The 13,061-nt window shown below is 38.0% G+C and overlaps 1 pseudogene; it reads right to left on the reverse strand.

The window, feature by feature from the left end:
* Positions 1 to 11,414: 11,414 nt before the first annotated feature.
* Positions 11,415 to 12,732, reverse strand: LOC129946338 (protein disulfide-isomerase A3-like; annotated as a pseudogene).
* Between the last annotated feature and the right edge of the window lie 329 nt (positions 12,733 to 13,061).

Genomic DNA, 13,061 nt, shown 5'->3' on the forward strand with positions numbered 1-13,061 from the left:
TTTATTAGTGTTCAGCATTTTAATAATCTTGCGTGAACCGGGGTCACCAATTATGGAATTTATATATTACAACCAAATGAAACTCACTTTCTTTAATTATGATAAAATTTATTAATTAACCTAAACTTACAAAAATATTGTTGCACGAGGCGTAAGCAGAGAAATAAAGATAAAGAGGAAGATTATCGCTGAGCCACCTCTATTTATATCATTCGTACTTTTTCATAAAAGGAAATAAAAGAAGAAGTGTAAAACATAGCGAAATTTATAACTTGACTAAATGTGTAATGTACAAGTACATTTAGACACACGGCACGAAAATATTTCCAATGGCCTCATAGAAGTGGAGCATTTTGTTATAAGCTTTTTTAATAGTTCACTATTGGTTATTGGGATTTTTCAACGCTCATTTCTAACTATCCCTATTATTTTATTAATTTGGAATATTGAAATACATATTTATTCAAAAATAGTAAAAGTTTACGGATACAACACTTATACCAGCTATAAAAAGCGAAAAATTATTCCAAAATGTGTGGCCTCATTCTAGTGGTCGCCACTGTAAATACTCGTATATCAACTTGCGTCAAGCTAAGTCACAGTAAGTTAACGTTATTTTAAGCAAGCCATTGAATTTTTTCGATTTTCATTACAAGCGTTATAAACTTAAAATCAAGTGGAAAAGAGAATTTAAATTTCCTACTTTATTTCCAGATCATAATAATAATTTCCATTTCGAGAAATAAGTTCCAGGTCCTAAGAGTTATTTCTGAAGGTGCTAAAATGAGTTGAACCATTCATTTTGAGTAGCATTGAAATTAATCAAAAGTTTAAAGACATAGCATTATGTTACTAGACATGGAGCTGTTTTGTTTATAAGTATTCAAGGTAAACTAGAAATAAAGACATTTTCTACAACTAATACTTTAAAATTCCATAATAGCAACATTTATAAATGAATATGTTTGTGTTGGTAAAAAGTTATGCTAAAAAGAAAAACAACACTCCAAACAAAGGTTTAAAGCAAAAGAATCTTTTCAAGAACAACATCATAATAACATAACTTAAATTTGTTCTTGGGGCTATGTTTTAGCGTTGGTTGCAGTCAAGTTATTTACCTATTTATCTCTCTCCTTCTGTCTTTGGCAGATACCTATTTACGTCTCTACATTTTACCGCAGGAAAATAGAACTTAACAAGCACAGAGTTGGTGCGATGAAAGCAAAACATAAGTAGTTATTCTAATGACATTAATTGTAGGAATAGGTATGCCTTAAAGTTGCAATCTGCAACTGATGGAGGAATAAAGCAGAATAAAAGTCGTCCTTTTAAATTGGGTCAGCTGTTTCTTTAGTCTGGATTTTTATTAAATGCTAACCTATGTGGGTATTCATAAAAGTTGGTATATAGTGAGTGGAGTCGACCTTGTAAAAATGTTTTCCAGCCCCTTAAGTCTTGTTTATAAGAGTAGAATAGTTTTGAATATAAGAACTCGTAGAATATTTATATAAAAATGTATAGAAAAACAAGATAACCTAAATGCTTTTTTGAATTGAATCATCTTCACCTAAAACAATAACTCTATTTAAAAAGGACCAATTTCAAAAATAAAATAATTGGATATATTCAATTTTTTCAATTTTAAAATTTTGTTCACGTTAAATGCATCCCTTAAAGAAAATAAATTCAAAATCAATATAATAAATAAAAATATCAAAACTACACCGTTTTTGATTCCCTCAGCTTTCAGAAGTCTACCCTATACAATGTTGTTCGCAATAAATAACTTGCTTTCCAATGTTAAAGTTCTGCTGGCTTGTGTCCTCTTGGGAGAGATGATGCACAAGTGCACAAACTGCTGAACATTGTGCCATTTTATTACTTTTAATCATCCACTATAAATTATTTTATTGGAAATGTCAGACAAGTTGTAAAAAAGTACAGATCCTGAACATGTATCGTATATGTATGTACATTAGGGTGGGCCATATATCAAGTTTTTGGATTTTGTAAACCAACATTAGAAACTGAATTAATTTAGTCGTTTGAACATTAACTTGCAAGCTATACGTATAAATAGTATAATGTTGGTTTTTTCTCAATTAAGTTTTCAATCTTTTAAAACCCCACAAAAGGAACAGTCTTGACGAATTCAATAAATCCTCACAAATTTAGCGCAGCTAAGAAACTAATATAAACATCAGCATCAAATAAAATTTCGACAGTTCCGAAAAAGAAAAGAATTTAAACATCTGAAAATCAAATGATAAAAACATCAGAAGATTGTGATCTGGGCTTACACCAACACGAATCGACAGAACGACTAGACTAGGACTAAGAAATTAGATAAGAAATTATTAGACCTTTTAGAAAAATTTGAAAACCGTAGTAGCCCCTCACAAAGTTGTAATTTTGGGAAATAAATTATGTGTTCAGGTCAGATTTGGAACATTGTGAGAGCTATACCACTTAATACCCTAATAAGTTCAATGTTCTTGTAAAAATTCCCTTATCTGCCAGATAATCCTCACGAAAGTGCGCGGAAACTCTTACTTAAAATTGTGGTTTCAAAACTTTTGAAGCGGAAATCGCTTCGAAAGTATGGTATATCGAGAAAATCATGTATTTAAGTACCGAATGATCTTCAACAGTTAAGATATAAGGATGGAGAATTTAGAAGAGTGCTGCACAGGAACAATTTTCACGACTGTCAAGTTAGCACTACATTTTTCGAAATTTAAAAACTGAGTATGCAGTTGAAGCTTTTTTGTTATAAACTTACTTACTTACTTAAGGTGGCGCTATAGTCTTGAGTGAACTAGGGCCTCACCCAACAAACTTCTATATCTAGCTCGGTCCCTAGCTAGATGTCTCCAGTTTCGCGCTCCAAGTTGGGTGAGGTCACCTTCCACTTGTGAGCGCCACCTGATCCGTGGTCTTCCTCTACTGCGCTGTCCTGTGGGTGTGGATTCGAAGACTTTCTGGGCCAGATTGGTTTCCATGCGCTTTACGTGACCCAGCCATCTTAGTCGTTGGACTTTTACCCTTCTGGCTAAGTCTACGTTGCTGTACAGTCCGTACAGCTCGTCGTTTCATCTTCTCCTCCACTCCCCTTCGATGCATACGGGACCGTAGATCACACATGAACTTTTCTCTCGAACCGACCCAAGGTGTCCATGCTTCTGCACCGTATAGCAGGACGGGGATCATAATTATATAGCATCACTTTGGTCCCTCGAGAGAGGACTTTACCACTCAATTGTTTTCCTAGCCCAAAGAAACAGCGGTTGGCAAAGAGTTATTCTGCGTTTGATCTCTGCGCTTGTGTTGTTTTCTGCGTTTACAGCGGAGCCTAGGTAGACGAAGTCCTTGACTACCTCTAAGTTACGTCGGTGTTTTAAGTCATTTCTTCACGACTCTGTACTCTGTTTTGACCGTTAAATCCATTTTTGCCACCCCTGCCTCAATATTCACAAAAGCCCCATTGACATCACGCTGAGCTCTTCCGATTATGTCAATGTCATCAGCATATGCTACTAATTGAACAGACTTTTGAAAGATAGCGCATCACCTTGTCTTAAACCTTTTTTAACATCGAAAGATTCCGTTAAGTTGTTTCCAACCTTTATGGAGCAGTGAAAGGGGGATGCTTAAACTAGACATGGCTCTATACAGCTCGTCTCTGTAGATGCTGTCATATGCGGCCTTGAAATCGATGAAAAGATTGTGGGTGTTGATTTGGTGTTCGTGAGTTTTTTCCAGGATCTGCCGTAATGTGAATATTTGATCAACTGTGAACTTTCCTGGTCTAAAACCACACTGATAAGAACCTATCAGGTTGTTGACGTTGGGCTTTAGACGTTCACATATTATGACAGGGAAGATTTTATAGGCGAAGTTAAGTAGACTGATTCCTCTATGGTTGGTACAGTTTAGAGGGTCTCCTTTTTTCAGGATCGGGCAAACAATACTGAGGTTCCATTAATCGGGCATGCTTTCTTCCGACCATATCTTACAGATAAGTTGGTGCATGCTCCTAATGAACTTGCTGCTTTAAAGAGCACGGCAGTCAAGCCATCCACTCCAGCGGCTTTATGAGACTTCAGCTTAGATATGGCAATCTTAACTTCGTCTAAGTCGGGAGAACGGGATTGTTGGCTTTCGTCGTCTATATTGAATAGATCATCCTGTTGACAGCGGAATTTAGTTCGTCGTCACCGTTATACAGTCTGCAGAAGTGGTCCTTCCATATCCTCAGCATTGACTGCGGTTCCACTATGATGTTTCCACTTTCGTCTTTGCAGCCTTCGGTTCTAGGTTTATGTACCTGTGAATTTCGTTTCACCTGTTCATAAAACTTTCGAACTTCATTCCTGCTTTTAAACCTCTCGACTTCACGCTTTCCATGCTCTCTTTTTTCCTTCTGATAAGTCGGTGTTCCTCTTCTGCTCATAGAGCTCATGAGCAGCTCTCGTCCTTTTATGCAGCGCCGCTTTGCGTGCTTGTTTTTTGGCTGCATTTGCCTGCCGACAATCCTCATCAAACCAGGGGTTCCTTGTTGGTGGCTTCTTGAAACCCAGCACATCAGAGGCGGCTTCTCTGATTGCATATTGGCAATGTTGCTGGTTTTCTATACATTATGTTGGTGGCAGAGAACTTCGAGAGAAGTTACTTGTAACTCGGTCGGAGAAGGCCTTGGATTTCTTCTCCCAGCATCTTCCTGCTTTGCGTTGGGGCTGGAAGAAGAGCTACCTTGGCTACAACGAGGTAGTGGTCCGAGTCGATGTTAGCTTCTCGGAAAGTTCGTACATCCATGATGCTGGAAGCGTGTCTGGCGGTAGATTGATCTGGAGAAGTCCAAGTTCCTTTGTGGATGTTGAGGTGTGGAAAACGTGTACTGGCTACCATGACGTTTCGCCCCGCAGCAAAATCTATGAGCCTGAAACCGTTGTCGGAAGTGTTTTCGTGCAGGCTGTTCTTCCCGATTATTCCACCCAAGATGTCTTTCCTTCCTAGCTTTTCATTCGGCTGCACGTGGTCTGTTAAGGGACCTAACATTCAACGGCATATCCGAAGTTTGTTGTCCTTAATTCGTTTGCGTTGGTTGTCAACAGTTAATCCGTCAGCATCCGAGGCTTGTTGGTGCTTCGCAACTATGAAATCTTTTACGTGGCCAGGAAGTCACCCCGACGCACAACCCCCAACCTGCAGGGCTAGATCCTAAGTACACCTCCAAGGATGAGAAGCCGGATAAAACTGCTAATTACAGGCCTGGACTCCGAATAAGTCGAAGAAGCCCTATAAGGTGTTCACTAACCTTACTATAACTGTAGACACCACCGTTGATTCCATCTCGGGAATTCCTTCGCCGCCGTCTGGATAAGGAGAGGTGCCTTAGTGGAAACATCTCTCCATCCTTTCTCGTTTGCTGCCCCCAACAACTTTCCACTGGGGTTTGAACCCAATCTCCAGTTGAGGTACTAGGCACCCGATGTTCACCACAGGGAGGTGAGAGTAGGAGTTGATAGACAGAGGTGGGTTTTGAGAAAAACTTGTGGACGTTTGTGTCCTCTTGAATGCACATGTTGTGTTGTGAAAAAAAAATTGTAGCTCGACGATTTTTCAAAAAAGTGTTATGTAGTGCTATATTGATATGAGAAGTTAGCACTTCACTCTTTTTATTTTGTTAAAACTAAGTACGCAATTTTTTTACTTGGATTTTTTTTTAAAGGAGTATGTAGTGCTAACTTGACACCGTGAGCCCAGGCATAATAAAAAAGATATTCGAAAATGTAACGACGCAATTAATTGTTGCTTTTTTGTTTAAAATTAGTTTTGAAAAGAAAAAAATGTGTTTACCTTGATTTGTTTAAAAAAGGAAGTATGCAATGCTTACTAGACACCGTGAGTCCAGGCATAAGACTCTTTAGTTTGGACTAAAGCTTCAGTTATTTTATGTAAGAGAAAGAAGGTAAAAATACGATGTCGAGATTCGATAGAAAAGAGGATTTTGGAGCTTAGCTATGTAAAGGGTTGTTAAACTTAAATAAAAGACAAATTATTTAGGAACTTATTGTATAGATGAAATATAGACCAAATGGCCCCGCAAACTCTGCGGAATACCTCCTTCTTTTGGTCTAAATTTTCGATGATACTGAGGCATAATTGAGGTTTGATGCTGTTAAAATACCTAATTATCTCATACTTAAGCTCTTGAATTGTTTCTGGCTTATCAACGTACACTTTAAATTTCAAATAACCCCTGAGAAAGGTGTGTTCAATACAATGAATTTTGACATCTCCACCACGTGAGATAACACGAATTTGTCATAACCTTTCCTCTGGAACTTAGTAATAAATGAATTACTAATTACTCGAGAAAGAGAGAGTTTGCTTATGCGGACGATGTTGCTATTGCAGTAACGGGTAAACATCCCAATATACTAAAAGAACTCTTAAAAAACGCTTTAAATAAGCTCACCAGATGGGCAAATCTATGTAGACTAGGCGTTAACCCAACAAAAAACCGACCTTGTCCTCTTCACAAGGAAATACAAAATCCCACTCATTGACCCTCCCCTCATAAACGGTGTACCACTTAAATTCTCTGCACAAGCAAAAGTCTTGTGTCTCATTTTGGATAAGAAATTAAGTTGGAAACCTAATATTCAAGAGAGAATAAACAAGGCCACAGTAGCCCTGTTCTCTTGTCAAAAAGGCCATTGGTAATAAATGGGGCCTACAGTCCAACGAACAGCCTGCCTGTGTATGGTAGGAGCACTCTGCTCTACCCCCTCCGCCCCCTTGATGTTCTGTTCCATCTAATACCGCTGGACATATTCAGCAAGCAAACGGCCGCTAATACAGCCATACGGCTTCAAGCCTCCTCTCTGTGGATCAATAATGGAATTAGCCACACCACTATTTTGAACCCGTTCAGAACTATAAACAGTAATATTGACTACACTATACTCCATCCTTAGTTTAATAACTATAGCTTCAAAGTGACTATACCTCCCAGGTCTTCTTGGGAGAATACATCATCTTTTTTGAACGATGACCCTATAAACTTTTATACAGATGAATCAAAAACGGAGGATGGGGTTGGTGGAGTCGTATACTCAGATAGACTAAACTTAGTCTCTCCTTTCGTCCACCCGATCATTGTAGCGTGTTCCAAGCTGAAATCCTGGCTATAAAAGAAGTCCTATCCTGGCTTAGAGAAAAAGTCATATCAACTAATGATATACGCATCTTCTCGGATAGCAAAGCTGCGTTAAAGTCTCTAGACTCTGTCTCCACTAACTCACAAACAGCCCTAAATTGCCGACCATCTCTTACGGAGGTGGCTACACAGTTCAACATTCACCTTTTTGGGTTGCCGGGGCATAGAGACATTCCAGGTAATTGCAAAGCTGACGAACTTCCAAAAAGCGGAACAACTTTACCCCTGCTGGCTTACAATGCGAGCATAGGTATCCCCTTAGCTACATGTAAACTCATGCTAAAGCAAGATACCTTAGAGAAAACAAACTTCAGGTGGAATAACACCACCACCTGTTTAAAGACAAAACTAATTTGGCCTAATCTTAGCGCCAGGCCCTCAAAACAATTAATCTCCCTGAGTAGATTGCACATTAGCTACGTTATAGGTGTCTTGACTGGGCACTGCTTAATAGGAAGGCATGCCATTCGACTTGGAGCACCTGCAAATGATTTTTGTAGGAGTTGCATGGACTAGGAGGAGGAGGAGACAATCTCTCATCTTCTGTGCACATGCCTTACCTTATCACAAAGACGAAGAATCCACCTTGGAGACTACTACTTCAACGATACGAGCGATCTAAAAAATTCTGACATTATTTGTCTCCTACGCTTCATTTGGAACTCCAATTGGTTCGACGAGGTAAGCTGATCAACTGATCCATGTGGTATTACAACGGACCATACTTTGGTCTAAGTGTGTTGGACTTTCCAACCAACAGCCACTTTAATCTAACTTACCGAACGTTGATGAATTTATTTTGTATACAAAAGCCTACTGTTAAGGATTTTTATACCATAATAGTTAATTTTTAATATAAACCACTGAGGCAAAACATATAGGGTCACCAGGAAAAAGATTTCAATTCATACGTATAACAAATGCGATCCACCCTAATATACATAATTTGAACATATTTATGGTCTTTTATCGTGTTGATTGTAACGATGAAAAACATGGATTATACACACATTTCCTATAAAATTTTACTACACATACATTAAACAAATTCAAAAAAACATACATAAATATACATATGAACATATTTTATTCGACATTTTAATCAAGGTGAAATTATTTATTGAGAATAAACCCCTCAGGTGTGGGACACGTTGTGGCTTCTTTTTTAATATCTAGTAATTATAGCGATACAAATGATAATGATTACTTCCCTTCAAATTTCGCTTCTGATGGTTTGTTCAATTTTCTGGGAAATATGCAATTTTCTTTTTAAACTTAATAAAGTTTATGGGAATTCTCTATAAAATATGTAGGTCTGATTTTACCCCACTAGCCATCAACTTTGATATGAAGGGATATGACACTAAAAATGAATGTTAATGACTTACGATGGAATTGGTTTTATTCAAAAGGTATAATTTGTATTCATTAATGTTTTAAATTGGCAACGCTGCTGGCTGGCCATTTCGAAAACCACTTAAACTGAAAGTCGATTATACTACCATTTTATTGAGAAATTGATCCATTAGCTGAACCTACGAGGCACACTGGGTACCTGGTTCTTATTACAATATTTTAAAAGTCCTATCTTCATGTGTCAAAATTGACAGAAATAAAAAATACATAAAAGAACTATCAAGAAGTTCGATCGTGGAACACTTTAACGGAGTTAAACAAAAAAATAAAATAAAAAAATTCGATGAGCGTTACTTTGAACAGGGTTATTCAATATTTGGTTTTAAAAGCAAAGCTGAATGAAATAAACATTGATATGGAAAAAACCGTCACTTTCGTAGTTACTTAGTTTCGGTATACAGTTGCACCCAAAATTGAGCGTACACTCAATTAAGAGTTAGTTATTTGTTACTTTTCATATTTAAGATGCAATGCTTTTGGAAAATTCTTTTTTAATTTATATTTTTTATTATTTTTTACGAACACGTAAAAAAACAGTACTTTAAAAATAAACAAAGGGTAATATTAAAAAAAACTTCACTATCACAACATTTAATCGCACAAAATTAAGCGTAAACTTTGTATTAAATAATTTAAGTTTTCAAAAAATGCACTGCTATATTTACTTGTTTTTAAATTGAATTTGAAACCAATTTTTGCGGCAGAAATATTCGTTTCAATATTCAATTCCGCATTTTTTGTGGAAATGGCAGAGAAAAGAAGCCGACATCGCTAAAAGAAAATTAATTTGTAAACATTTAAACAATAAATCTTTACGTGAAATTGGCGAATTCGTCGGCCGAACACATTCAACGGTCTAAAAAAATACTTAACAAATATCGTTATGAAGGTACGACCCTAAACAAACCTGGAAGAGGACGAAAAAAATTTTTTCTCAGTAAGACGAACGCATAGGTAGGTAGGTAGAAATGGTGATCTCAAGGCAACCTAGCCTGAGATCCAATTAGCGCTTTAGTGCGCCGGCCGTTTTGATACCAAAAACTCGTTTGACCTTTGATTGAAAGGGATAGATTGATAGAGAAGCTTCATAGTGATTATGTTAGAGCCATTTTGTAGCATTGAGAATAAAGATTAGGTCTCTAATCTTTGTCTCAGATAGCTCATCAAGTTCTTGAAAGAATGCTTTTCAAAGTATTTTGTTCTAGTGTTTGCCAAAGCAGGACACTTGCAGAGGAAATGGATTATCGTTTCACTTTCTCTTTGGTCACTACAGCTACGGCAAAAGGTGTTGTAAGAGATACCCAACTTCTCTGCATGAACTCCTATAGGCCAATGTCCGGTACAAACCGTAACAATCCTGGCTATGTCTTGCCTTGGCCTGCATAGAAGATCGTTTGTACGGGTTTTGTTATAGGAGGGCCATATCTTCCTAGATATAATGCAGTTAGGTAAATTGCTCCACCTTCAGTTTGATTCAGTTTGGTAGATAGAAAAGATTTTACCCTTCATAGTACCAAGAGGAATGTTAACCATTTCCGCAAGTGAGCTATGAAGGGCCGATCCTTGCCTGGCTAGCTCGTCAGCCCGTTCATTTTCCACCATACCACTATGGCCCGGAACCCAGATCAGGGTGACACCGAGGTTAATTTTCAGGTTCGCAAGCTCATCGCGACATTGCTGGACCAATTTAGATGAGGATTTGGCCGAGTTAATGGCTTTGACAGCTGCCTGACTGTCTATAAAGATAGCCACATTTCGGTTTTGGTTTGGATTTTGTTTAAGTATCTTACATGCCTCCCTTATTGCCAGCAGTTCAGCCTGAAAAACGCTAGCAAAGTCAGGAAGCCTAAAGGATTTGCTACATTTAGAGACTCAGAAAAGATCCCAGAACCAACTCCGCACTCTATCTTTGAGCCGTCAGTAAAGATGGTTGTGTCGAAACCTATCGACACGATGACATCCTCCCAATCTTCTCTCGATGGGAAAATAACCTTAAAACCCTTACTAAGGTTCAAAGTAGGAGTGCAGTTGTCAGTGTCTACCGAGATAATATCTGAGGAAATCAATTTTGTAGTGTTGCTGTGACCATAAGGTTTTGACAACCAGCTATTTGATTCCTAATAGCGCTGCAGGAAGACGAACGCATAATTTTAAGAAAATTCGAGGTAAACTTCAAAACGAGTGTACCAAATCTGGTGGCCGAAATGGCGACACTTATTGAAAGACCAGTTTTAATCGAAACTGTTCTTAGCGTTTTTCGGAAGAATGATTTAAACGGTGGAGTTGCTTGGAAAAAAACCACTTATTTCAAAAATTAGTAAGCGAAAACGTCTTGAGTTCGCTAAAAAGCACATCAACAAATCCCAAAGCTTCTGGAACGATGTTTTTTTCTCGGACGAGACCAAACTAACTTATTTGGGTCTGACGGAAAGCAGATTGTTAGGAGAAATCCAAATACTCAGTTCAAGACAGAGAATTTGCTTGCCATTGTTAAACGTGGGAGAGGAAATGTTATGATATGGGGGTCAATGATGGCAAATGGGACGTCGAACTTTGAATTTATTGAGACAATCATGGAAAAGTGGACAGTTTTGGACGTTCTTAAAAGAAATATGCGTCAGTCTGCAGTAAAACTGAATTTATCAGCAATCTTTTACTCCCAAAAAGATAACGATCCAAAACACACATCGTTTTTTCTGAACGAATGGTTGCTATATAACTGCTGGAACACAATGGTGACCGAGCCGAATTAGATGTAAAAAAGTACTTTCAAGACTGTTTCGATAGATGGAATTTTTTAATGATAATAAAAACATACAGAAAAATCAACTTTTAACGAAAATTAAAAGCAAACAAAAGAAACTAAATGAAAACTGACTTGACTATACGTTTTTAAAATGAGCGGTTTAATAGAAAACCAGTGTCCAACAATCATTAACATATGCTATTTCACTCGATTTGTGGAACTTAGTGCTTATGAAACTTAACTGAAAATACAATTGATTGGATGTTTTATTTTTCGAGCGATAATCTTCTTACTACTCCGTTTTTTCGGCTTTCCGCTACGATAGTAGGCCTTCAGTTCTGTGGTGGCGTGCTTGGCAATGTATTTAATGAAGTCATTGACTTCTCGGCCTTCATTGTATTCTGGTTTGTCTTTGGCGTCTTTGGGCAGCCAGAACAAAGTTGGAAAACCACGGACATTGAATGTTGGTGGGACATCATTAGCAGTGGCGTCCATCTTTACAATGGCGACTTCTTCGCCTTGTTTGTCGGCAAGTTTTTCGTAGATGGGAGTGAGCTTCTTGCAGTGGCCACACCATAATGCACAGAACTCAATGACTCAATGAGTGTATCTTTGTTGTTATTGATTACGAGTTCGTCAAAGTTCTTTGCTACGGCAACCTTAACTGGGGCATCATTGCTCTCTGGGATTGGCTCTGACTTTCTGTTTCGAAGAAACCAAATATCGCGGCTTCCTTTGCGGCCAAGAATTTGTCGAATTCTTCAACGCTAATGATTTTCTTTGATGCTGGGCCAACTTGTGCTCGCATGAACTTAGCAATACCAGCTGCTTCACGTGGACCATTATAATCTTGAGAAACTTCTCCATTGCGGAGAGTTGGATATCCACTAACCGAGAACTTATTACAAGATTCCTTTCCACCTTCGGTACAATCGACTTTAGCAAGATCAATTGGCGGATCGTCACCACGAAGAAGCTCAGCAGCTTTGGCATATTCGTGTTTCAGTCTTTTACAGTGGCCACACCATGGTGCATAGAACATGACCAACGTTGTTTCGTGTTGTGCCAATGTTGAATCAAAGGTGTCATCAGTAAGTTCCAGAACAACTTCTTCAGCGTTTAACGATGCAAAAACGCAAAGGAGTGCCACACCGACGGCTAATTTTAGGGACATTTTGTGTTAAAATTACAATTCGAGTAATATTTTTTGAAAATAAACTAAACCGCTGAAACACAAATCAATTGTGTTATTTTCTTTTACCAAACGTTCTTGTGGCACTTAAGCTGAGGAGAAGAAAACTTCTAACAAAATTCACCGGCCAAAATAATCTCAGCGGAACGAAGCAACCAAGTACGTGATGTTGTTTGTTTTAATTTTTATAATTTCAAACGTCAAAAAGTGCATTGTGCGCGTACTTTCTGTTGATGTACGACACGACAAGCTGTTACAGCTATTCCGACTCCGGCTCCAGCTGCGGCTCCAATGTTTGCAGATGTTCCAGCAGTTATGCCAGAAACCAGCACAAGACCTTACTGCAGTCATCGGACCTCAATCTAATCGATCATTTGTATGAAACAATAAAGCGAAGGTTGTAGAATTGCAACCCAACCAACAAAAGCCAATTAAAAGCGAAGATTATGGAGTTTTGGGAAAATATACCCCCGTCTTTTAAT

The sequence above is a fragment of the Eupeodes corollae genome, chromosome 2, assembly GCF_945859685.1.
Source record: "Eupeodes corollae chromosome 2, idEupCoro1.1, whole genome shotgun sequence".
Taxonomy (NCBI): Eukaryota; Metazoa; Arthropoda; class Insecta; order Diptera; family Syrphidae; genus Eupeodes; species Eupeodes corollae.